The 27,846-nt window shown below is 45.7% G+C and overlaps 1 protein-coding gene across 6 annotated transcripts in view; it reads left to right on the top strand.

The window, feature by feature from the left end:
- SLC35F5 (solute carrier family 35 member F5) overlaps positions 1 to 27,846 on the top strand; it is a 1,900,137-nt gene that overhangs the window by 479,332 nt on the left and 1,392,959 nt on the right. For 5 of the 6 annotated variants that reach the window (XM_069616580.1, XM_069616584.1, XM_069616579.1 and 2 more), the window contains 3 exons: positions 15,523 to 15,714; positions 15,921 to 15,980; positions 16,094 to 16,190. The gene's annotated coding sequence lies outside the window, so the exon portion shown is untranslated. The remainder of the gene's footprint in view (positions 1 to 15,522; positions 15,715 to 15,920; positions 15,981 to 16,093; positions 16,191 to 27,846) is intronic. The other variant, XM_069616583.1, reaches the window with a different exon arrangement.

Here is a 27,846-nt window from a genome sequence, read left to right as displayed (position 1 = left end):
CATTGACTCCGCACCGGAACCACTAAAGGGTCATTTGGCCCAGGTTGCGTCGGAGGGGAGAGCCGTGTCCGGTTGCATCCTTAAGGCAACCTTTGATGCCGCAGATAACGCGGGCAGGCTCATAGCAGAGGGCACTGTCATTAAGAGGCATGCTTGGTTAAGACGGTCAGGTTTTAAACCCGCAACGCAAGCATCACTAATAGACATGCCGGTGGAACCGAATCTCCTGTTTGGCAAAGCGGTTGAGGACGCATTAAAAACTGCCAAAGCAAGTATGATACTCTGAAATCCCTGGGACCGTTGACGAACAAGCCCCCTAATCAAAGAGGGAATGGTAATTTACGTCGCCCACGTGGCCAGAATTCCCAAAGAGGCTCCAATTATACACAGGGACAGGGTACATCATGGGGTAACAACCAACAGACTACCCAGAGTTACGGCAGAGGAAACAAAAGAAGCCGTGGTAGAGGTAGAGGCAGCCCCAGCAGAGGCGGCACGCCTCCTGCAAAACAGTGACGCTCCGCTCAGGGTCCCTTCTCGCGCATCCCCAGTAGGGGGAAGCATTTCCAACGTCACCCAAGCTTGGGAAGGGATCACATCAGACAGATGGGTGCTCGAGTGTCCCCGAAACCACCCTCCACGTCAAGATACATTCCTTGGACCACCAAAAGATCCTCCTCGAGGAGAATCTTCTAGCAAAGGACGCAATCAAACTCGTCCCAGGTAAACAATGGTATTTATTCAACTTACTTCCTTGTGCCAAAAAAAGATCTGACAATGCGCCCAGTATTAGACTTACGCCCTGCAAACAAGTATGTCAAGCCCCAAAGATTTCGCATGACTACTCTCCAAGAGGTAATCCCCCTCCTAAAAAAGGGGGATTAGATGGCAACATTGGACATGAAAGATGCCTATTTTCATATTTCCATGTTCCCAGCGCACAGAAGATTCTTGCGCTTCAAGGTGGACAGTCAGCACTACCAGTTCAAGGTGCTGCCCTTCGGTATAGCCTCGGCTCCAAGGTTATTCACCAAGGTACTGGCAGTGGCGGTGGCACACCTACGCAGGGAGGCAATCCCAGTGTACCGTTACCTGGACGACTGGCTCATCACGGGGGAGACCCCAGTAATTTTCAGATCAAACATTCAAAGAGCAATCGACCTCCTCTTCGAATTGGGTTTCTCCATAAACGAGAAAAAAATCAAGCTTGGTGCCAAGTACCTCCAAACAGTTCCTAGGAGCTGTCCTAAACACTCAAGAGGGGTTGGCCTTTCCATCAGAGGGAAGAATTCGGAATCTACTACTGCAAATTCCTCCATATCAGCCCGGTCACCAGATAAGGGTGCGCAAAGCGATGCGTTTGCTAGGCATGATGGCGTCATGTATTTACCTGGTCCCCCACGCACGCCTGCGACCCATGCAAGAATGGTTGGCGAAACAGTGGTCTCAGGCAAGTGGTCAGTGGGACGATCTAGTGGTCCTTTCGCCAACACTAGTACAAAGTCTTCACTGGTGGACAAAAGAGAACCTGTCAAAGGGGAAACCCTTTTACGATCCAGAGGTACAGGCTATAGTCGCAACAGATGCATCCCTGTCAGGGTGGGGAGCACACCTCCATCACCACACAGCTCAGGGTCTCTGGTCTCACACAGTGGCCAAGAATCATATCAATCTGCTAGAGCTTCTGGCAGTATTCAGAGCGCTTCAAGCGTTCGAGCCCCACCTGTTGAACCTGTCAGTGCAGATCTTGACAGACAGAACAGCGATGTTTTACTTAAACAAAAGGGACTCGTTGGCAAAATCTGTCCAAGCTTGCCCAGAAAATTTGGATATGGGCACTGAGACGGAACATCTACTTGTCATCTCAACATGTTCCAGGGGATCTCAATTCTCTAGCGGACGCTTTGAGCAGGGATCCTCTCCCAGAAGAACACGAATGGTATCTACACAGAGAAGTCGTAGAAGACATCTTCTCACAGTGGGGTTTCCCCACTATAGACCTATTTGCCACAAGCGAAAACAGGCAATGCCCAGGATTCACATCCAGGTTCCCTCAGCCAGACTCCAAGGGGAACGCCCTGTGGATGAACTGGTCAGGGATGTTTGCCTATGCTTTTCCACCAACCACTCTCAGGAGGAAGGTGGTCAACAAGATGCTCAGGGAATCGATGACGCTCATCCTAGTTGCTCCCATGTGGGCGAGGCAACCGTGGTTCACACACTTACGCAGACTAGCGGTGTGCAAGCCCATCAGGCTCCTGTGCTGGTACAACCTTCTGTCCCAGCATCAAGGTAAAAACAGTGCATCCTCAACCCAGCTCAATGAACTTGGCAGCATGACTCCTGAAGTCATAGAGTTTGGACATCTCAATTTACCACAGAGGTGCATGAACATCCTAAAAGAATCTAGGAAGCCAAACACGAGGCACTGTTACTTTGACAAATGGAAAAGGTTTGTTATCTGGTGCCAGAATAAACAATCAACCCGGTTGATTGCACTCCTTCCAACAGTGTCACCTACATGATCCACCTGCTGGATGCAGGGTTGGTATTTAATTCACTCAAGGTACACCTGGCGGCGCTGTCAGCCTACACCACCTCCCATAACAAGGTTTCGTGGTGGAAAGTACCAGCGGTTAAAGCCTTCATGGAAGGGGTAAAGAGACTCCACCCTCCAATTTCAAACCCACCCCGTGGATGGGACCTTAATGTGGTTCTTGCTAAGCTCATGGGGCCACCCTTTGAATCCATGCATAAAGCCAGTCTCAAACACCTGACCTATAAAACTGCCTTCTTAGTAGCTATACATCCATAAGAAGGGTCAGTGAAATTCAGGCTCTGCCAGTGCAGGATCCTTTCTTTACTGTTCATAAGGATAAACTGATTCTACGAACACACCCTAGGTTCTCACCTAAGTTAATTTCTAAATTCCACCTTAACCAGTCCTTTGAGCTTCAGGCCTTCTTCCAAAAACCCAAAAGCTCTGCTGAGGTGAAACTACACACTCTAGATGTGCGAAGAGCGGTCCTCTACTACGTAGACAAGACCAGGCCGCTAAGGAAAACAGACCAACTGTTTGTCTCCGTAGCTACAGGCAGAGAAGGAGATTGCGTCTCTAAAGGTGCCATCTCCAAGTGGATAGTCAACTGTATCCAGCTATGTTACTCCCTTTCTGAAAGAACTCTGCCTTTTACGCCAAGAGCCCACTCTACTAGAAGCACTGGGGCCACTCTGGCTTTCATTGCAAATGTACCCCTTGACACCATTTACAAAGCAGCTACATGGAGCTCTATTCACACTTTTACTCAGCACTACTGCATTGACACTCATTCCAAGACAGATACTCAAGTGGGACAAGCGGTTCTAAGACATTTATTTGCTCATGACCCTTCTCACATCCCACCTCTTTCTTCTAACACTGCTCACTAATCTATGCACAGCATGTGATCTAAGCAGATTCCACAAGCCTCGGAAGGGATACATTACTCACCGTAATCGTATTTCTGATGCTTGTATCTGCTTAGATTCACATGCACCCGCCCTTCCTCGCCTCTGAGAGAAGGCGCATGGATGCTTGTAGTCTTATCTTTCTATCTGCTTGGATAATCTGTACTTGCGCTACTCCTCATGCTACCTCATGTCAGATAAAATACAATCTGAGGGTCCTACACGCGTGAGGGATCATGGGTACAGTGGACGTCACACTAGGGATAGTATTACTGGCACGCCCTGTGTCGACACCCATTTTCGAGTTTCGAAAAATAAACTGTAATACTGTGGAGCTTCCACTAGATGTCGGCCTATGCACAGCATGTGAATCTAAGCAGATACAAGCATCAGAAATAAGATTACAGTGAGTAATGTATCCCTTATATATCTAGTGGAAGCTGCAGAGTATTACAGTTGTTTTCAAAACTCGAAAAGGGACGTTGACAGGGCATGCCAGTAATACTATTCCTAGTGTGATGTCCACTGTACCCATGATCCCTCACGCATCGAGGTCCCTCAGATTGTTTTTTTCCGCCATGCTCGACGGACGCGTATAGCGGAGTTCCTTTCTTTCGGCAATAAGCCATTGACTTTTATACACTTACCATAGCTTCTCTTTCTATCCTTTCATCGACTGCTGAAACACCACGCCGGTGAAGAAAGAAAGCTGCCCGTCGGAGGCCATTGCGGCGGACCGTACGGCCTTGGAAGGCCGCCCCGGGCCTCAGCCCAGACAGTAGGGCGAGAGGGGGGAGGCTATTTTAGAATGAATATTCTCCCCTTCCTACACTTGGTTTGCACAGCTGCCACTTCCATAACCCATAATTATGGAAAATGCACCATTTCAATTTTGCCCTAAATGTAATCGTAAATTCCCCTGGTTGGACAAACACTTTGCAACTTGTGCCTCCCGAGAGACCACGTTGAATCGTCTTGTCGAGCGTGCAGGCTTTTCAAGCCTAAGCCGTTGAAGGACCGTTCCACAAAAAGCTGGGCCCACTACGCCAGGCAACTCAAGCCCATGGATGTAGAGGGAGTCTTCAGCAATGGCAGCGACGTCGTACTTTCGGATGGCGAGGGCATTGGAGTAACTTCGGCTACTCAAGCGCAGGCCTCCGACTCTGCAGGACAGGCTGGCGGCCATATTGTGGGTACTAAAGCCGGCGGCGGCAGCGCCACAAAAGCACACACCACCAAACACAGAAGCCCCAGTCACATTCGACAGAGGAGTCGAATACTCTACAACGTTCGACACCCCATGAACGGCCCGTGGAGTTCCGCTCCTCTGGGCAATCTCGTTCAAGATCGCCACACGACAGGGTTCAGACGTCGAAATACGGCAAGGGTGTCGCATTAAAAACCCCTTCCAAAGGCCGTTTGTCCGCGGACAAAGCCTCTGCTCCCGCACCCGAAGTTCATCGTTCGTCTGATAAAACGTTGGGCCCCAAAAAGTCTGTTAAACACTCCTCTGGGCCTCAGGGTTGGGAAAAACATCATAGAAAATCCTCTAAGACTCCTCGTAGGGACAAGAGTCCTACTAGGGACAAGTCATCACAGAAGGGAATATTGTCCAAGCCGATAGAGAAACCTAAAGACTCTAGACCAGAGATTATACCTCCCACTAATGAGGATATTGTAATCCCAGATTCAAAGGAATGGTCTTCGCAAGATATCGATAGGGTTATGCGAAGAATAATCTTTATGGCAAATTTTTATGAAAAGAACCCGGATTACTTTCAAAGTTTTCACTGCACTCCTCCCACTTCAGCCCCTTCCGGCTCTCAAGCCTCTGCCTTACCCTCTTAACCCCCTTCTAAGAGGTCTCGCTCTGATGTCCCCGTACAAAGCAAGGTTATAGATCTATATGACCCTGAAATAGATCCAGAAGACCAGGAGGATCTCTCATTTGTGGAAACATCTGACCCTCAACTTAATGAAGAGGATACAGATGAACTTTATTATGTGGATGATGAAGATCCAGACCAGGAGGCAAACATGTACTCCATAGATTCTCCTATTAATCAGGACCCCCCAGTAGTAGATTCCCCTGTCGAAAATCAACCCCTCCTCAATGAAGTCTTAGCCAAAGAGCCGCAACACTTCCGAATTGACACACAGGAGGTGCAGGAAGATAGAGACTTCGCTGACCAAACATTGGAGGACAAAAAGACAGTAGGTCATTTTATCCCACTGCTAAAGTCGGTACAACGCAGAATACAACCTTCCTTAGAAGCACCCAATCTCACATGGGCCGTTAACCCGCGTGTGGAAAAACTATTCAGACCTGCACCATCAGACCCCTTATATATAAGAGGCCAAGTGAAACCAGACTCATTGGTTATCACCACGACAAGAAAAAGAGCAGGCACACCCCTTGTTTCCTCCCAGGCACCACCGGACAAGAAAAGCAAGAACATATATGCAATGGGCAGAAAGGTCGCCTCTTCTGCAGCCTACCAGATGAGAATAGCCAATAACGCTACACTTTTGGCAAGTTATAACTGCCATAAGTGGACGGAGGTTTCTGCTTTACTTTCGTCCGCCCCGGAGCCACTTAAATCACAACTAGCTCAGGTGACAGTGGATGGAAGGGCCGTATCTACCTGTCTCCACAATTCAAATTTCGATGCAGCTGACAATGCCGGGAGAGTCATTGCAGAGGGGACTATTATAAAGAGGCATGCATGGCTTCGCCAGTCAGGCTTCAGGCCAGAAACACAAGCCACCCTAATAAATATGCCAGTGGAACCTAATGTGCTCTTCGGCAAGGCTGTAGAATCACACTTAAGACAGCAAAGGATGAGTATGACACTCTAAAATCTTTAGGTCAGCTCACAAACAAGCCTACTGGTCAAAAGAGGGAACAGTAATTTTTGCCGTTTTCAGGGCCAAAATTCACAGAGGATTAGGCTACAATCAAGGCCAAGGTTCCTATGGCAACAATCAAGGACAAGCCTTCCAAGGCTTTCCGCGAGGACAACGCAGTGGTCGTGGTAATCTGGGCAGAGGCCCAGCTCAAGGTGGCACCCCACCTCAGAGCAAGTGACATTCCGCTCCAGGTACCGTCCCATGCATCTCCAGTAAGAGGACGCATTTCCAACGTCACCCACGCATGGGAGGGTATCACCTCGGACAGATGTATGTGAATCCTTGCCAGACCCCATGCTGGAGAAGGAACAAGTTACTTATGTGTAACTGTTGTTCTCCAGCATGGGTCTGGCATGGATTCACATGCAAACCCTCCCTCCTGCCCCTCTGTGGCTCTTCTTGTCCATACTGCCACTTTACATGCTACCAAACCTGAAGATAGCTGTCACAGGAGGGGCTTAGGGAGAGGGCAGTCATTGGCTGGGGGCAGTATGAACCAGAGCTCAGTGATTGGTGTATACGAGAAAGACCGTTTATAAACAAAAGTGACACTGTTTTTTCTTTTACAAAGGATTCCCAGCCTGACGGGGAATATTCATGAGCATGTGAATCCATGCCAAACCCATGCTGGAGAACAGTTACAGGTAAGTAACGTGTTCCATCTCGTCAGACATCTCCCCTCTCCAACCCTATCACCACTCCACTCTCTTGTACTGACCACTTTCTTCTCTCCTCTCACCTGTCGCTCTCTGTCCCCCAGGCTAAGCCGATCCCAGCACTTCCACCCTCCTTCTCGGTCATCCGGCCCACGAAGCGTGTATCGGTGTAAGTTTTTGCTACTACTTTCTCTCCTCCTCCTACACATGCGGCTGACACCCACTCTGACACAGCCATTTCCAACTTTGATATCTCAATCTCCAACACTCTGGATGGCCTTGCCCCTGTCATGAGGATCTGTTTGAGTGTAGGGGGGCTGAGAGGAAGTGGAGGGCTGAGAGGAAGTGGAGGGATTCAGGCTCATCCTCCGACGAACTGGCCTGCCACCTGCTCCAACGGCAATACAGACTCTGTCCTGTCCAAGAAGAGCGCCTACATCCAAGCCTGCGTCTCTGCGACCTCCAACATCTCGGCCAAACTTTTCAAAATCTGCAAGGAGCTAGCCAATCCTGCTACAGTCTCCACCTCTCCTGTTCCTTTCCAGACCCTTTACACAGCTCTGGCCTCTTGTTTCACCACTAAAACTAAACATTCTGTCAGCTCTCTCTCCTCTTCCACTACCTCATCTTCCTCTCCCTCTACCACTCCAGGCCCCTCTCCCGCCGTCTCTCCTCCTCTTTTCTCTTTCTGTTTATTCTCCTTGTTCATTCCTGACGATGTTTCTAGACCGGTCCTATCTATGAAAGTCTTGTCAAAACAGGTACTCCACTGCTCCTCCAGAACCATCAAGGACCACATCGACACCCTTGCTCCAGTTTTGTCTAATTTTTGCAACCACTATTTTGCCACTGGAACCTTCCCTTCCCTTCCCTTCCCCCTTAAGCACTCACCTTGTGTCCCCTGCTTAAGAAGCCCTTTGCCGATCTCCGGTAAACTACCACCTGATCTCCATCACTCCTTTCCTGGGCAAACTCCTGGAAAAGCTGGCCATCTCCCAGCTTAATCTCCATACTGAATCTGTTGGTTGTCTCCACAACCACCAGTCTGGCTTCATTGCCACCAGGAGCACGGAAACTGCTCTCCTTAACACCTGTGAAGACTTACTCTCTAATCTAGACTCTAACCTTCCTTCTGTCCTCATTCTCCTTGATCTATCTTCTGTTTTTGATGCGGTCAACCACGCCATCCTGATCAATCGCTTCTGTGACAACCTGGGCATTACTGCTAAGGCCCTAGCCTGGTTGACCTCCTTTCTGTCCGATCGCCCCCCCCCCCCAGGTCCCACTTGGGTCCTTGCTCTCTAGCACCTCTCTCTCTACATGCGGTGATCCCCCCAGGGGTTTAACCTCTCCACTGCATCTCTACCTTCTGCTCTAACTTTCAGGGTTATCCTGATGATACTCTGCTCTCCTTCAGGCTCCCCTCAGCCTCTTCTGCTCTCTCGCTCATACCTGACTGTCTTTCCACAATTTCGGAATGGTGTGCCTCCAACGATCACTGCCTTAGTCTTGGGAGGATAGCCCAGGGGCAACGTGCTTGCCTTGGAGGCAAGACGACACAGAACAACATAGGTTGGATCTCCAGGTCCGCGCTTAGAAACCTCTGGGTATTAAGCACGTTATAAATAGCCAATTCTGATTAATACCAGTCAGACTGAGATCCTTCCCATTGGGACACCTGCTTCCGCTTTCCCTCTTTCACTCTGGCTGCCCTCTACCTGCACCCTCCAGTGAGCCTAAGAACCGTGGTGTCATCTTCGACTCCACCTTCTGCTTCTCTCCTCACATCTCCGATGTCTAAAAAGTCATACTATCCGCTGCACCTCAGAGGTATTCTTCCTTTTCTCACTACCCCCCAGAAGCTCACTGTCTCCAGAGCCCTGGTTCTCTCTAGGCTGTAATACTGCAACAGCCTCCTTTTAATTCTGCCTGCCTCTACTCTTCGCCCTTTGGAACTAATGCAGAATAGGACTGCAAGACTTATCCTTGGCCTCCAGCCCAGGGATCGTATCTCTCCAGCCCTGAAATCTCTACACTGGCTCCCTGTGGTGTCCAGTTAAAGGATCGAATACAAAAGGATCGAATGCAAAAGGTGAGTTTCAATAGGATCGAAAACCAAAGGTTTGGAAAAAAAATCATTATATATTTTTTGGGGGGTTTTCGTTTAGGTAAAAAAAGTGTTTTTTACCACAAAAACAGGGCTTGGGGGGGCCCCCCTCTCCCAAAAAAAGTTTTAAAAAAATAGTTTTCGAACCTTTTGTTTTCGGTCCTTTTGATTCGATACTTTGACCTATAACCGCTCCCTGTCACTGCAAGGATCAAGTTCAAGAGTGAGTGAGTGACCGCCGAGATTCCCAGATTAACTGAGCCCATCCTGGCCCTCTGCATTTGTCCATCGCATACCTAGCAGATATCTATACCAGCTCTATCGCGTGCACTTATTAACTGCACCAATAGGCCCCTGCTACTGCTGCATAACATCTTTAAACGTTCACCATACCGTGTCTGCAATTGCTTACTTCTGACATATTGCACACCACCCGCTGCTAACACGTACTGCCTTGTTGCTGCCTAGGCTTATTGTTACTGAAATGTTCATTTAAGGGACACTTTGCCCACTGCCTGCTCCATTTCGAGTTGGTGCCTTTGCTTATTGTTACTGAAATACTCATTTAAGGGACACTTTGCCCAGTGCCTGTTGCATTTCGAGCTGATGCCTTTGCTTATTGTTACTGAAATGTTCATTTAAGGGACACTTTGCCCACTGCCTGCTGCAACTTGCGTAGGTGCCTATGTTTACCTTCACCATATACTTTAACCGACTGCACTAACTACCCCCAATCTGTTAAACCTCATTGCCACCCACTGCCTCTACCCCTAGAGTCAAGCAACTCATGATGGCCACACTTAGAGGTGCCACTCTAACCATGGCTACACTCCTCCCACTGCTCCATAATATCGCGCCACAAAATTGCGATTACACTACTGCACCACTCTACCCAGACTTACTATCTCCAGTGGACTGGATAAACAGATTTGCCCGACCACCTACACCTTTCATACCTTGTCCCACACCCCTCAGAAATACAAGACTAGGTTCTTGTATCCACCACCACCTTCCTGAACGCAGCCCCACCAACTATGATTAGGAACGCAAGACTTGGCCATCGTACTAATCCTGTCGTAAAACTCACTAGAATGCTTACAAATCACGACAAGAACCCCACACAACTTACTTCACACACTGACCCACCTCCTAGCCACAATCCTACAACACCTCACATTCCACCACACACGAAAGTCAACCCACCTCCATCAAGGGTGCGCTTATCAATGCACGCTCACTGGTAGCCCACGCCACTGATGTCGCCGACATTATCTCCACCAACCACCTAGACTTTATCGCTATCACTGAGACATGGCTCCACCCAGCAGCCGGTCCCACAATAGCCCTAGCCACCCCGGATAACTACAACATAATCCGAGCTGACAGAAAAAATTGATTTGGAGGAGGGATAGCAATTATTGCTAAATCCACCCTAAACATCAGAGAAGTAACTAGCACAACCGTACCCTCAGCCGAACTCCTAACCATCAAACTCCCATTATCTAACACCCAAACTATCCTTCTCAACATTATATACAGACCTCCAGGCCCCCTTTCCACCTTTGAAGAGGATCTCTCTCCTACTCAATACTAACATGAAACCTAAATCACAAATCATCATTTTAGGGGATTTCAATTTGGGACTCAATGACCCCAACGACAATCATGCCACCTCTCTTAATGACACCATTACTCATCTAGGCCTCACCCAACACATTAATAAACCTACACACTTAAAAGGAAGATCCCTGGACTGGCTTGCAGATGCCAATTGCAATCTCTCACTAACTGACATCACTCCCTGTGCTTGGACTGACCATCACCTTATTACCTTCTCTATTCCCAGATCCATACCCTTAACCACACTACCTACTAGGTTACCTCAAATAATCTCCTGAAATAACCGCAACATCACCATAGAGAACCTTAGACCTCGTCTCGGGCCGATCAATAAAGCTAATCTTCCCACGCAGAATGACAGCCCATCAGCCCTTGTAGACCTATACAACAACACTCTGGAACTAGCTCTCAACCAGATAGCTCCTCTTAAACAACGAAAAGCCAAACCTATTGCCCACTCCAACAAATGGTTCTCAGCTGAATTAAAGGCTCTCCGCATCATCAAAAGAACTGCAGAAACTAGTTGGAGAAAAGCCCCATCTCTCTACACTAAAGAGAAATTCGCTTCAGCAGCCTCCACCTTCAAAACTGCCATTCTAAACGCTAAAAAAGAGATCTATAACACGAGAATACAAAACGCCAAATCTGGCACTAAAGAATTATTCTCTATATTAAGGGAACTTGAATCACCACTGCCACCTACAGAGGACTGCACTAAAGACAAGGCCTGGTGCAATAATATCCAGCTTGCCCTCGCCAACAAAATTGCCCTCCTCCAAGCTAAGATAGAAGCTAAAAAAGCCAACCTTGCCACCAAAGATAACCCCAACAGTAAAATAGACCACCCCACCCCTATTTGCTCCGCCTTCCACTTCTCACCAGTCACATAGGAGGAAGTAGTCAAGATAATCACTAGCCTCAAACCATCCAACTGCAAAGGCGACATATGTCCCGCCTCTGTCATCAAAGATGGAGCTAATGAGTTAGCCCCTCTCATCACCTCATTGATTAATTCCTCCTTCAAAAACTCAGAGGTCCCCATCAACCTCAAAGAAGCGTGGGTCCTCCCCCTGCTCAAAAACCCGATCCTAGACCCCAACACCCCCACAAATTACAGACCCATCACCACAGTCCCATTTCTCCTCAAAATCTTGGACAGGGTTGCCTACCTCCAAATACAACATTTGGAAGACAACAACCTCCTAGGCCTGCGACAATCCGGCTTTAGACCAAGGCATGGGACCGAAACTGCCCTCTTGGATCTAAAAATCCAAATGGATGATGCCAAAGACAAGGGAAAACTGGCCATTTTGCTCTTGCTGGATCTCTCCGCCGCCTTTGATCTGGTTGACCACCAGATCCTCGCACCTCTCCTCGGCTGCAGCATTCTCACAGAATGCCACCAAGTGGATCCAGTCATTTCTGACCGACAGGTCGACTAGGGTCTTCGCACCCTCCGCGGCTGCAGACCCCATCCCAATCCAATGTGGAGTTCCCCAAGGCTCCTGCATTTCCCCCACACTTTACAACATCTTCACTAAGCTCCTCTTTGACCGTCTTGACGATCTGGGTGTCAGCTACACTAATTACGCGGATGACACTCGGGTCCTCATCACTCTCACAGGCAGCTACGAAGAAGATGTTGCAAAGCTTAATGAAATCTACCTAGAAATCCAAGCCTGGATGGCCACACACAGTCTTTGTCTCAATGACGATAAAACAGAACTGCTTATCGTAGGCTCCCAGGCTCGCCTTAACAAATTGGACCACAGGTACCAATCCTTTACCATTGATGGCAACATCAGAAGTCTCCAAAGAGGTCAAAATACTAGGTGTGTACCTCGACTCCACCTTGTCACTAAAAAAAGAAATAAACGCCACCATTTCAACCACCACCTACACCAATAAATTGATCAATGCCTGCAGGCCCTTTCTCTCCCCCTCAAGTTGCCTCACCCTATCCAGAGCGCTGATTTTGTCTAAATTGGACTACTGCAACACACTCTACCTAGGCACCACCACTAAAAACCTGAACAGGCTTCAGATCCTTCAAAATAATGCATTAAGATGTGCCCATAACCTCCCGCGCAAGACTCGCATATCCACGGCTAGCAAAGGAGCCCACTGGCTCCCTATCCGAGACAGAATTAAGTTAAGAACACTTGTCATCACCCATAAGTGCCTGTCTCTCACTGCCCCACGCTACCTCTCAGACAAATTCTCCAGACACTGCTCCAATAGACCCACCAGAACCCCTTACCTGCACCAACTAAAGGTTCCTAACTACAACCTAAAAACAGCAGGAGGTTCCAGCTTCCCAGTTCTTGCAGCACAATGCTGGAACACTCTCCCTCCTGCAATCAGATCGGAAGCCTCGTTCTGGCCATTGAGCCATGGTGAAATCATGGCTATCAGCTTAAACACCTAGTCTCTCACCTACACGTACGGCCAGCCACTTCTCTCCACCATGTAGAAATGTTTACCCTATCTAAATCCTATTCAGGACCACCCTGTAACTCGGTCCTCACTTTACACTGTAATTTATCTTGCACCAGGTATTCCGCACACTCTGTACTCTGTATGTAACTGTTCAGAGCCTGGACTAATGTATGCACCCTGCCTTCACTGCTGTATTAATGTGTTTGTGTAACGATATGTAACTCTGTTGTGCACATGATTATGCGCCCAGCTACCTGAGGGTTCGGACGCGCTTTATAAATAAACAAACTAAACTAAGACCCTCTGCATCGTCCTCAAGGCTTTCTGGGGCTGGGGACCACACTACATCCAACTCTCTCTTCGTGAGCATCTTCCTTCTTGAGCCCTCTGCTCATCCACCTCCAACTCTCTGAGGGTCAGATACTTCTCCAGGCCAGAGAGTGGGGGGTAGATCTCTGTCCTCAGTTAGGGCCTCCCTTTGGAACAGCCTTCCTGCCTCTCTCAAACTTGAGCAGGACCACCTAAGGTTCAGGAAGCAACTCAAGACCTTCCTTTTCGCTTCTGCTTTCTCTCTCTTCCCCTGCTGATGCTCTTGTCTGCTCCGTAACTGGTTACCTGGCCACCCACTGAAGCTATGGGACCAGGCTCCTGCACGACCAGTTGCCCCATGTGCTTCCTCCGGGCCTCCGAACCACTTAGGGACTGTATCTGCAACCCTACAGTCATGGGAGTGCCCTGCACTTATTGAGACACCCCCTAGCAGCACTTACTGTGTTAATACTGCACTCCCCGCCGCACTTGCACGATCTCAATGACACAAGGCCTAGTAAGATCGTTTGTTTTGTCCTCCCTCTGTCTTCCCTTCCTTGTCTTGTCGCGCCTAGAAACACTTGTGACAGGTGTGTTATAATTGACTTAAGTCATATCGTATTAGGGTGGGCACCACTGGTCCTCTAGGTATCTAAAAAGGCACTCATTTCAAAATACTGACAGCATGAATCAATAAAGCATTATATTCCATTGGACAAATGGCCGTCACAGATTAGGTGTTTACATCAAGTACCCTGAAGGCTTTCCCTGTGACTAGACATATGTCATCAGACCTGTAAGTCGCCGGAGACCCTTCACAGCGTTTTGACACCGCTCCCGGACTCTTGCTTCTACGTTTTGATATAGCAGCCCCCAACAAACACTATCCAACCAATTCTAGGTAGTGTCCTTCCTGTATCGGCCCCTATTTCACATATATACCACTTGATGCCATTGTATAAAGCAGATAAATAATCCAACCGAAGACCACTTCTCTGCTTTGAAGTACAGAACATATCCTCCTGCAGGAATTTGTCCACATTTCCGATTCACACCTACATCATCTGCAGACCAGTACTTTCATATTTCATGTTGTGTTCAAATTCCAACTAAGAGTTCAGACTTTCCTTCACCCTCCTCTTCACCGCTCCCTATGCCTGCTCACCTCATCCACCTCTTTTGACTGGTTTCTGTAACCAGCACCTTGATGCCCAAGGGTTCTGTGTGCTTTATAAATGCAAAAATACATAAACTTAGAAATGTTATTAGTTTGCCTTTTCGTATGTGCTTAGATCCCAACGTTTATCTAAATCTCTATTTTTTTCGTTTAATGGTTGAAGGCTTCAAGATTCAGCTTCCACTTTCTAATTGTTTTCTCAATCATTTACTTTCATGAAACGTCAGTTTTATTTAAACATTTTGTTTTCAGAACTTCAATTGTCTAATGTGGTGTTTTCGGATGCCCTACCTTCATTCATGTGAGATCTCCCTTCCTGTTACAGTGCTGCACATTTTTCCGAAAGATTTGTTGATATGACAATCTTTGCACAAATGTGGGTTTGTAGATTCCGAAGTTGACAGCTTTGCCAGTGATCTCTTTGCGGATATAAGGGGCAATTTTTTCCGTGTGCACAGCATGCATTTTTCCTCCGACATTGGAGTCTGTAGAATTTTACAAAAAAGGTAATTCCAGATTGACTTGCAAGGTACTGATAAATGCTCTTGCCATTCTTTCAGCATCCACGCGGTCATGCTGGTATAATTTAGAAAAATCTTTTAAATGTATTATGCTTTCACCATTGTATTAATAGTGTACAATATGTTTCCAGTACTACTCTGAATTTTTTTAATATTTCTTGAAGAATACATGCGATACATCCAATAATCATGATTTTAAACGTAATATTCTAAGCATCTTTTCTGTTCTGCGAGTTGAATTGATCCCATTTGTTATTACAGATGTCTGTATCCTTATTAGCGAAGCACATATTTGTTAATAATTTTTTTTTTCTCTTTGCCCTTTTCATACCATAGACAGAGCAAATGGAAGAGTACTCCAGTACTTTGGATGAAACGACAGACACTTCAAATTGACCCCTGCACTCTTTAAGCCTATATGTTTGCATTGTGTGCACACTTGTCATTTCATTGACTAAATCTATTGACATATTAAACAGGGCCAACCTGCCACGTCTACTACTTCGGCTCAAACCGCTTGCCAGTCAGGTATGCTTTTTGTTAATGACATGATTTTTAGTTGTATAATCAGTCTAGATGTTGACAATTGATCAATACAATTATTGTATCAATATTAGTTTATTCTTCATGTCCCATGATGTCTTTGAAGCAATTAGGTTTTTTTTTAAATATCGAATTCTTGAGAAGTCATGTTTATTCTGATTTAATTTTGATTTACAATGTCTACTATACAGGAGACGACCGGGATGTCCTCATCTTGCACAGCATCTTTGCCATCCTCTCAGGACGCAGAGGTAGGACACAATGTACTCTTTTGCATCTTCATTATTTAGGGAATATTATTGGTAAACACAATGTCTTCTCTTTTATTTATCTTTGTGTGAAAACTTTGTTTTTCGATCTACAGATACCTTTTCATTATCTTATATTGAATACATTCACAAATGTACAACTCTGTCCCTGACCTAGCATAAAAACACGCCTATCATTGGATTTTCGTGACAGTAAGTACTTTTCAGAAGCTTATTTAACTGAATGTTTTATGTCGTGATTGTGTGTTGCCAGATGTACAATTATTACGCAATCTAATTTTTTGTTGCAATGCATATGTAATATGGGCTTATCCTTTTTCATATTGCACAAGGATGAAAAACATGATCAGGTCTTTCCCTGTAAACTGGATTCTATAACCTTGTATACTTGATGTATTGTACTGCAAATACTAGCAAGTTTATTGCTGGAAGGGTATAGCGCTCTATGCCCTTTTAGCAATATGCTTGCTAGTTTACAGGTAAAGATAAAGTTGTTGACAGCTTACAAGTTTACGGTTGCCAATTGATAACCTTGATGAAGACCATGTTTGGTTGAAACACATGTTGGCTAGGGCATGAATCAATAATTCAAGAAGGCTATGGCATGAATTTATAATTCAAAACTGTGTAACCTTTTGCTAGGATATGACTGTGCACTTTAAGACTGTATGACCTGATTATTAAACTTTCATACTAATATATATGGAGTCTCTAGATTCAATTTCAGTAAAAGCTCAGGTCAGGGAAGTGTGTACACATTTACTCTTGATTATACTCATTAGTTTTTGGGCATAACTTAATAGACACCTAACCCTGCAGCTAGTCACTTTACTAAAATAGTTTTTCATGAATGATTGAACTTTCCTAGGTGCAGTGCATGGCGGTTAATGATTGTCCACTATTTAACATTTATTATTTTGGTTAGTTTCAAAATAATAGCTCTCCAAATTGAAATGTGTTTAATTGATAACTTGCAGTTGATCTTCAAAATGTATGAAAAAAATGTCTAATTACATACATCAGTCTCAAATGTGTAAATTAGTTTGATCTATTGCTGGTTTTTACCGGTAAAGCAGCTCAGTGGGTTGAGTGCCCGCTACTGCGATCTATGTGTGATCTGCAGGTCGCATGATCGAATCCCGGCAAGGCCAACACAGCCTTTCATCCTTCCGAGGTCGATAAATGAGGTTGATACATGAGTATCAACCTCAGTTGGGAAGATGTATGTATATATGTTCTATGTACAGCGCTTATGTAAGGTGTAAGCGCTATATAAATACCAAATAATCATTATTGCTTATCTGATTTTGCAATATTGTCATGGTCTTTTTGTAGCTTGAGACTGACATGGGCTGAAGAATAGTTACTGTTTCACAGCGCATCAAAAAGAACAAGGGTTAGTATATAGGATTAACAAATACACAATGGTAAATTACTGTCTCTTTAGTACACTGTCATTCAAAGATTTTTTCTCATAGAAAAGTTTAAATCGCTATCTTTTGCAAGGTTAAAGTTGGCACAGACAAACCCTTCTTACATTGTTTGCAAAACATTTATTTGATGGTAAAAGGAAGACAGACGGGTAGACAATACATCTTTTTCTCATTTAGTACTTAGTGAGGATAGTTGACGCGTTTGACTCTGTCCTTATCCTTCTTAATCAAACAAACTCTGCCTCCACTGCCCTTGACAATGCCACCCCGTTAGATCACAGCGTTCTAATGTCTCATGTCATTCCCCAAACACACAACAGAGCAAAATATGTAAATGGAGTAGGCTTATACACAATAGGAAGTTATTAAAATGAGTAATAAAAGGCAAACACATCCCAACATATTTTGCATGTAGTCCCAATGATCAGTGATTTTATTCCACCGCGATACTCTCCCAAATCTTGCCCCACTACATTTGAATATTGTGGCCCTCGGGGGTCTTCCTGTTTTGTGCTATTTTGTGATTTTTGCTGCAACTAGAAGGTGGGTGATTAGGGCAGCCCCTTTGCCTGCCATTGGATCGATACTGTCTCCCGTATCCCCCAAGAGCACAATTAGTGGATCCAATGGCAGGCAAGCACTGTAATTGACTTTGTGGGAGAGAACCTCCTTCCACAAATAACATGCCTTCTCACATGACCACCACATATGAAATATGTCCCCTCCAACATATGTTAGGGTATGACCAGCAGACTTTCAGTTGGCATTTTCTATTGGCGGTGCACCGAGATGTCCAGTGATTCATGGCCCAGATATGACCCCAAGATTCATACCCAATGTGTCGAACCAAGTCTTGTTCCCATTATAGCATGCGTACATTTATTTTTATATTTAAATAGAGGCTTAAGATGGGAAAAAGAACAGGAACACTCAAACCACTTCACAGACTAGGGATACTGAAAGTCAAGCTACATTGACTTGGGAGGAACTGTTGATGGAGATTTGTAATTTCACTCCAATATTATGATGAGGGATGCTCATGTAGAGTGGCTAGAATTTGAGCAGAATATCACTGCTGAGCTATGAAAAGTAATCGGGGATCACTGCTACTTCATTTCCACTTCAACTGGCACTCTCAACTAAAGAGCCAATAGCATTCCTTGCGGATACAGTTATGCAATCCACACCATCTAAAGGATTGGTGAACTATTCTCGAGTAGTTCTCTGTTTTGCATATTGAATGACACCCACCTGATTCATCCCAGTTGGAAACTACAGAGGCAAACTCAGAATGAATTGATAATACGGACAAAGACCTGGACTAGAGCATGGGAAGGGAGAAGGAAGTAACCACCTCCTTTTGAAGCTGAAGACAGCAAATTGACAGACCAGTGACTTTAGAGTGAACCCAAAAACATAGTATTTGACTACTGCCTGCTAAACATTTTAAAGATGCTGAAGTGCAACACATGGACACAGGTTAATGTTTGTGGGAAACAGTTGCTAAAAAACGGTGAGAACGAACACTGCAGTTTTTCTTGGGCCTTATAACTTGGGGAAGTTCCAGCAAGAAATGTACTAAATTCTTGCACACGGTTATTTAATATCTCCACATTTACAAAAGTCTCCAGTTTTTGTATATTTTTGGGACTGAACTTCCTTTCTAAAACGGTCTACTACGAATACCAGCGCAATTATTCCCTGAAATAGATGATGCCTGGGATCTCAAGCAAGTAGATCTTGACCGTGCTCTTGCTGTGGGTGATGGACAGTGCGACTGTCTTGGATTTTCATCAACGTTCTGCCCATATCACTTACAGGACTGGAACACCAAAGAAATAGTAAGCTCCAGGGTTAGTGCTGGTGACTGAAATGTACATCCAGTGTTGCCATGGAAGAGCATGGTTTTGTAAAATGTATTGAACATCTGCAATCCAAAGGTTTACACATGCAGATAAGGCATCAATTTGCAGTATGGCATGTGTCAGTCTGTTGCCAAGAAAATCAATGCAGCAGGTAAAAAAGGGCTGTGAACAACTACTGAAATGGTTGCAGTCCGTAAGGAATCCCCTGTGGTGAAGTTTTAAATGATGTGAAAGTTCAGTGGACATACTGGTGGAAAAGGGGGCAACACTTATCAACCTTGCGGCTAACAAACATTAATAGGTGGCATGCACACACTGTCTTGTGTCCCAACAACTGTCTTTGACTGAGGAAGACAAGCAGAGGAAAAGGTGGCTGGAGCCAGCCAGGCTTGCCTCCTCATACAGCCCTTGTAAAGGTAGTGTGCTACAATGGACTCACCGTAGATGTGTGAAGAGCCTCGTATCATTTTGCCCCACTGGGGTTCTGGAGGTTATTCACAAGTGTGTGAAGTACAGGCCTAAAAGGTTGCATTTCTGCATGGATTTTATGGAGGCTTGAACAAGACTTGCGGTTCTTGCTCAAAACAAGAATGCTGGCAGGCAACATGCTGGAACTGCTTGTATTGTAGGTGATTTGCGTTATGGGGTTGGCATTCAGAAATAGAAAAAAGGACTGGGTTGCAAAAAACATCTTCGATCCAATGGAATTATGTGAGAGATCTCACTTTGATAGTCCTGGCAATGGAAACACACGGTCTGAGAACAGGGTTTCCTGCCGGAGCATACTTGATGCCAAAGCACATTGCTACAGTGGAATGTCCTCCCAAGTTCCCCATTGCAACCAAACTAACAATTTTTAATAAAGTGGTGTGCTCAATAACTTTTGTTATACTGTAAACATTTCCTGTTTCAAAAATGTGTATTTTTTTTGTATTTTATTATATTTTATATAGCACTTTTACCAAACAGTACAATACAATCAGCATAGACAATTGTGTTCAAGATCAGCCAGTGACAATCAGACAGGAGACTGATGTAAGTGATTTTTTTTTTTTTAGGAGGAGCAAAACAGAGAATAGGAGGTATAGAACGGCGAGATAGAGGAAGGCGTTTCCAGTGGAACGGGGCAAGCAGTTTTAAAGATCGAAATCGAGATTGTGCACAAGGGGCACGAGGAACAGTGAGTAGGAAGAGTCCGGCAGAGGAGGAGAATAGAATGAGAGAAGAGAAGCAAAGTAGTCGGGAGTAAGGCCATAAAGAGATTTGAATACTAAACAGAGGAAGTTGAATTTGAGCTGAGAATGAAAGGAAAGCCATCCAAGAGAGTCAAGAGAAGAGGCAATTGAGTCACGATGGGAAAGCAACAAAGTGAGCGAATGTAGGAGTGATAGATTGATTTATGAGGGACTAGACGAGAGCAAGGAAGACCAAAACGTAGAACAGAGCAGTAGAAAAGTCGAAAAAAGACTAGTGAAGAAACCAGGAGTTTAGTGGCATGAAAAGGGTGAACTTGACGAATATTGTAGAGGTGAAAACAGGCCCGATAGGTGAGTGAGATGTGATGGGTGAAAGAGAGATTAGAGTCAGTGCATTTTTTATGTTACCCTCACTACTTTAAATGGCTGGTGGCAGTGGTTACATTTTTCCTACTATTGTGCTTTTCTACCGCAGGCTGAATATTCAGCTGCAGTATAGCACCCATGGGTGACCATTGTGTCAAAATTGCCCGGTCTTCTTTTTTCTGCCTTTTCTGTTGGTGAGGTCTTTCTTGGGATTTACTTTGGCAGGCTTCAGTACTGAAACCTGCCTCTGGCTTCAGTGTGTCTACTAGGGCAGGAAGCGAGGGAGGTGCCAGAAATTCTCCTGTCCTTTGCCTCCAGGGAAACCTGAATGCACCCAGTCCTGATTGGCTGGCTGGCTGTCCTTGCAGGACAGCCACCCTCTGTTTGAGTGACAGCTAGGCTGTGCTTGAATGGGAGAAACATTCTTAAGGCAAGGATTCTTGGACTGAAGACCAAGTCGGCCATTAGGAAGAACAACCAGACGAAACTGTGAATGAAGCTTGCTGCATTCTCCTGGACCTTTGAATTGCCCGATAAAGCCCTGCTGCTATCCGGAAACTCCTTTTTCTAATCGACAAGAGAAGCTCCGGAAAGGAAGACTTCTTCCCTTGGGTTAGTGGGAGCAACTAACCCTGAGATGAACTTTGCTGGAAGACCTTCCTTGACTGGCTGTACTTCTTTGCTGCTGCAGGAACTGAGTGCCAAGGGTCGAGAAATCCATAGTCGAGTGCAAAGTCTGTGATCAGGCCAAAAAGCTCCAGGAGTCTCCTGAGGGCCCTCCAGAAGCAGGACGACCAAAGTTTGAGTCCCCACACACGAGTGCAGGACTCAAGGAGTGAAGGAAGCCCAACCAGTGTCCAAGATCTACGGTGGTGCTGTTTAAAGAGCGCTGAAGCCGCAAAGTGCCGCTGATCCGAAAAGACCCCATAGCTGCCACCGACCTTGGAATTGCTGTGCAGGAGTTCTCCAGACGTCCTACCGCTTGTCCCTGCGACTGAGGCCCAGGAACACAGGATCTGCAACACAGCAACCGGACAGAAGCCAGCTGGACCACTCTTCTTCTAACCAAATGTACTGTTCTGACTTGGGGTACTTACTGACTTGGGGTACTTACCTCTTTTTCTGCAGCTTCGCTCTTCAGTTGAGACTTGCAGTAGCTTCTTTTCTAGAATCAATTTCAGCTCTAACTTTCACAAGTGTAACAGCTTGTGACGCTACAGCAATTTTCTTCAACAAACTCTCTAACTTTGTGCAAGACTTTTACTATCTAAGAAGTGCCTCAGCTCCATAGACTGTGGTCCAATTGGCTTTGGCTGTCCTGGCTCCCTGCAGACTCTTCTATTCCATTTGACTTCGATTCTTACTGTCCCTCATAGGTTATGCATTGGTTTTAAACAAATCTTGCTGGGAAAGGTTTTTATCTAGACTTCATTGCAAGATTTAAATTGCTCACGTGCTCTGAGAACCTGTTTAACCTTTTTCCTTCCTTTAATCTCTCCTTTCTATATCCTGAGAATTGACAAAGTTTATATAAATGCATTGCTGTCATAGTGGTCACCTCAGGGTGTAGGAAGTGTGTATGAAGCATCTCTAACGAGTATCTACTTGCTTTGTTTTGATTCTGAGAAAGCATTTTAAAGTATTTGATTGCTTATATAGCCCCTTTTACAGAATGCTCATTTAAAAACTATTGTTAAATAAATAATTATTTTAACTACAAACCTTGAGTATAAGTGTTACTTGGCTACTTTTATTGGTGGATTTAATTGCTACAGCTCACATTTACCCCTCTTGAGATAAGCCTGGCTGCTCAGTCATTACTAACTTGTGTAATACAGGCCTATACCAATAGGTAGGTTACCTAATACCAAGAGGACAAGGGTTGTGTAGTCTTCCACAGGGTTACTACATCAATTATTTCTTAACAGTAACGTGGGTCAAGGGCAGTTTAAATATTCAGGAGGGGTGTGAGTTTATACAGTTGCAACACGAAACAGCAATTGAATGATGGTACCAAAATAAAAATGTCCAGTCAAGGTTCCATAAAAATAGGTACTACAATAAAACTATCAGTGCAACCAACTGTAAAGGAAATGCAGAGACTGCGGACTGTGTTGAGAGGACACCCTGGGTTGATGAGCAGGAGTGTTCAGGCAAACGATTTCAGCCACAATGTATGTGCCTTTTGAATGTCAACAAAGGCGGGGTAACTTAAGTCATTATGGCCTTTTAAGATGAACCACTAGGACAAGACGTCTTCAAATACCTTTTTATTATAATGTATTTTTATAGCACAAACCTACTTTGGGAGTAATGGACTCTGTACAGGTCATAGGGCAAAGCATTGCTACCAAGAATTTAACAAGTCATCAATGTCACAGATAGCCACAAGAATCCAAAAACCACTTATGAACTTTCAAGTATTTTTTTTTTATTTTCCAACAGTTGTTCCGGAAATCACTTTAGTGGTGTTAGAATAGTTTTTCTAAAGTCCAACTAAGGGCTTAGTAAAACCATACAACTGAGATGATACAAATCTCCATGGGGAGCCCGAGAGCCCCAAATGGAAAAGCAGATTCAGGCAGACACAACGCGGCATTGCGGAAAACAACCGCGTTGTGTCTGCCTGAATCTGCTTTACCATTTGGGGCTCTCGGGGGAGCCCGAGAGCCCCAAATGGAAAAGCAGATTCAGGCAGACACAACGCGGCATTGCGGAAAACAACCGCGTTGTGTCTGCCTGAATCTGCTTTCCCATTTGGGGCTCTCGGGCTCCCCACGGGGAGCCCGAGAGCCCCAAATGGGAAAGCAGATTTAGGCAGACAACGCAGCATTTAGCATTTCCCATTTGGGGCTCTCGGGCTCCCCACGGGGAGCCCGAGAGCCCCAAATGGGAAATCAGCTGCAGGTAGAAACACTACGCGGCATGTAAACATAACCGCGTGTGTTTCTGCCTGCTGTGGCTTTCACTTTGGGTCTCCGGTGCACCCAAAGTGATAGCCACAGCAGGCAGAAACACACGCGGTTGTGTTGGAAAACGCTGCGGTTTTTCTTTCCAAGTTTCTGAGAAACTTGGAAAGAAAAACCGCAGCGTTTTCCAACACAATAACGTTGTATTTATGTTTGCGGTCGCTTCAAAAGCGACCGCAAACATAAATACGTTTTTAAAGCTGCGGTTTTATTTCTAAGTTTTCCGGGCTCCTCAGCCCGGAAAACTTAGAAAAAAAACCGCAGCTAGTGCTTATTTTTTGTAAAAAAAATAAATAGCACTTACCGAGATTCAGCTGCAGCTTTCCTGCTCTGGTCTCCGGTCTGCGTCCTCCGAGTCCCGGCACTAATGAAGGGAAAGCCACCCAGCGGTAGACTTTGTTTACTACAGCTGGCTGGCTTTTCCTTCATTAGTGCCGCAAAAGCCAGCACAGGAGGGCCTCCATTTCACAAAATGGCGGCTCCCCTGTGCTTGCTTTTTCGAATTTTGAGCTTGAATAGCTCAAAATTTTACATAGGAAGTTTTAAAACGGAGGATGCTAGTATTTTTTTTTTTTTATGTGGCCTATCTATTTTTTAAATAAAAATGTTTACTAGACCATCCCTTTAAGGGATACAACCCGAAGTATAACCTTATTAAGAACACAATCAGTAGTCGAGGTGAGTTAAACCTATACACATTCAGAATGCAATCAGCTATCCTTGGGGTAAAACCAGGTCACATATGCTTTTTGAATACAATCAATAATTCAAGGGTAGTAAACCCTGTGACTCATGCAGTGACACTCAAGTTATGAAAGTATACTCCTCAATGACAAGTATTAACACACACCAACTCTTTTAGAATATGCTTACAGTTCGGTGGTTGTGCTGTCTGGCGAGTGCTGTCTTTGCTGTCCCCCCTGTGCTTGCAATTACCCATACCGAATGTTCTATCCTGTTGGTGTGTTTAACAGTGGCTGCTGCACATAATTTTGAACTTCCTGACGCAGCTTGGTGAGGATCACGGCTTGTAACACGAAGTGCTTTCAATTAATTGGTGGATATTAGAAGGCACGCTTTTCCTACAGGAAGTGTACAAATAGTGTTGATTACGTGCAGTTGGCGCACGCTCAGTTCTGTCGGAGTACTGTTCGGCGAGTGCTGTCTGCGTAGCAGAGCCAGGAGTGAGGGAGACCTGGGCCCGAAAGTAAGACTAACTTATGCATTTAACCGCAACCTTGTGTTGCAAGTGGCTACCTTCGCCCCAAGCTTGCTTTTTAGGGCCAGGCCGATTCTATGCTCTCAGCTTCACTGTCATTTCTTTCAACCTGGTCCACTACCGAGATTTCAGCCTATCGGGCATTTGCCCTTTCTCCATCCTAATATTTGGTGTAACACTTCCATGAAGATCAATCTATCTCGTACGGTGGGGCCACTCAGAGACTCAATTAGGATTGGAAAACGTGCCCGCAGCCCGACATATTCCAGGAAAACCCAGAGGGATGCACCAAAAACTAAGAAGGGTAAAAAAAACAGGTGGCTACCGGTGGTACCTTGCTTAACGCACAGCCTAACATAACAGGATTTTTCCCGGCTGAGGGACAAACCATAACGCAGCCAATACGTAAACATGTTGCAACGTCTTCCCTCCATCCAGATGAAGCTAGCCAGTGCGAGCCAATACCACTACCTATTACAACTACCCATCCTTATGAAGACACGACTGCTGAACCTGGTAAGCACTTGTGCTGTTCACCACACGCCTTGGACAATAATGATTCATTATTAAAACTCAGTAGGACCATCAAACGCGAGTCTCTTGCACCCACCTTCCCTGCTAGTGCCAACAATACGGGGGTAAACCTTTCAACCAGCCCTAACGTAGAAGCATTGGCCGCCGACTTAGAAGCCTCAGCTGAAGCAAATTACGAATGAGGCTATGGGTGGGTTGCATGGCAGTGAACGCTGACTTGTGGTGGATTCGCCAATCTCTTTGCTGAAAGCTCTGCTGTTTAAAACTGAATCATTGTTCCCCCATTGCACAACCATGTCATCAGGGCATCAGACCAGCGTCATCTTAAATTAATAATGACCAAAACAGTTGATGCCATTGTTGATAAATTTGTAGTGCCTAATTTACACCTCCCGCCGATCAGCCCAGTAGATGCCCCAAGGGTGGTTCCATTGCTACCTTCGGCTAAAGGCTCGGAAGTTCCCCCGGGTATACTCGTTGAGGATGATGATGCCAGTGGTCCGATTAGAGCCGGTGTGAGGCTACTGGTCTCCTGTGACGAAGCAGAGTACTCCCTTATGTCCTAAGATTCTGTAAATGATGCAGCAGGGAACGAAGCGGACGCTCTGGAAGCCCTGTGTGCTGAGATCTTTATGATGAAAAAGACCCCTCCTGCTTGTAAGACAAGGAAATACATGGAGGTATCTTGTTTAAAATTACCCCAAAATGGCTGAAACACTTGTGCCACCGCACAAGCCTAAAGGCCTAGTACAGCCACCGGGGGCAGACGGAATTCCACATTACACCAATTTGAAATTGATCTCTAAAGCACAGGCAGATGGTACTAGGCGTACCGTGACCCTGCAAGGACACATGGACAAGTGGACATGCACAAGGTCGGTGCATAGAATGCCCCTTGCTTTGGCCCACAATGGGCACAGTACCGCTTGCTCAGGCTGTAACGAGCGGCCTGCCACTCGAGCAACCCGTCAAAGATGTCACACCACTCCGCAAGCCCAGTGGTTATTTCACGACCGAAGGACATCCAGACCAAAGTCACCACGCCAGCTCTAACATTCAGTTGCCAAGTAAGAAATCTTGTGAAGTAGGTGCCCACAAGCCCCCCTCGACTGTGCCATTGTCTATGCCTGGGGTCCGTGGCCCCTACAGTTCACAATCTGACGACATGATAAACGGCCCTATAAGGCCAGGCACATTAGCGAGACTTGAGATGTATACTACTGGCCACAGTCCGTTTTTTTAATTCGAGCAAATCTCATGTGGATGTGGGCCACGACACCATGGCTGTCTATTATCACTTCTGCCGACATGCTGCAACTGGAACTCCCTAAATGGGACAGTTGCACAAATTAGGTGCTGATCCGGTTTGTATCTCCTATCGTGATATCACTATTATATGCTAAAGTGGATGTACTGCACAGCCTAGGTCTCAAACTATCTGTTTGCTGCTAGCCGCAACAGGAAGTTCGTATTGGCGATCCATTTGGCGCTGGACGACCTATAGTGGAGGCCCTCTGCCTAAATACTTATTGTTCAGCTACCAAAATACACACTCCTAAGAATAGCTGGTCAGTGCACGGACATATGCACTTAGCGCAAGAAGTGGTGTATTGGTCATACCTGCAATGGGATTTGGATTCCCCCTGTGATCAACGATGCCTCAGGATAGAAAGCTGGAACCCCAGAGTTTAACTAGCTCCTCCAGGCTGAGGGGATCGATGCTTGCACCTGTTAATTATGATGCATTACTCCTACAGGAAACTTGGTTATCCTGCCCCTTGCACATTAACGGCTACCATCTGCATTAAATCATGGCAACAAAGGGCCTTAGGGGTAGACCCTATGGAGGGGGCTCATCATTGGGGCAAGTCAAAGAATTATGTCCCGTATAGTGGGGCCTATTGCCAATGGCGGTAATGCCGAAGTGGTCGAATAGTGGTTGGACGATAAGGCGGAAGCAGCAAGGATAATGATCATAAACGTTTATATGCATCCCTTCACAAAATGCATGGAGGAAACACAATCTCAATTGGAAGAGCTACTTGCAACATACAAGTGGAGCCCTGGTAACCCCCATGCTCTTTTGTGTGGGGACCTTAATTCTAGGTGCCTTGATGGGCAGCAATGCACCCGATACTGCAACATAGTAAGCAATAGCGAAATGCTACAGAATAACAGCAATAGTAAGGGCCTACAATGGGTTAATTATCTAAGACTTTGGGACCTTACCATGTTGAATGGTAGAGCCCAGGGGGACATTCCTTGG

The sequence above is a fragment of the Ambystoma mexicanum genome, chromosome 9, assembly GCF_040938575.1.
Source record: "Ambystoma mexicanum isolate Mex_15411 chromosome 9, UKY_AmexF1_1, whole genome shotgun sequence".
Lineage (NCBI taxonomy): Eukaryota > Metazoa > Chordata > Amphibia > Caudata > Ambystomatidae > Ambystoma > Ambystoma mexicanum.
Note: the sequence above shows the minus strand (reverse complement) of the source record. Positions and strands in the feature narration are given on the sequence as shown.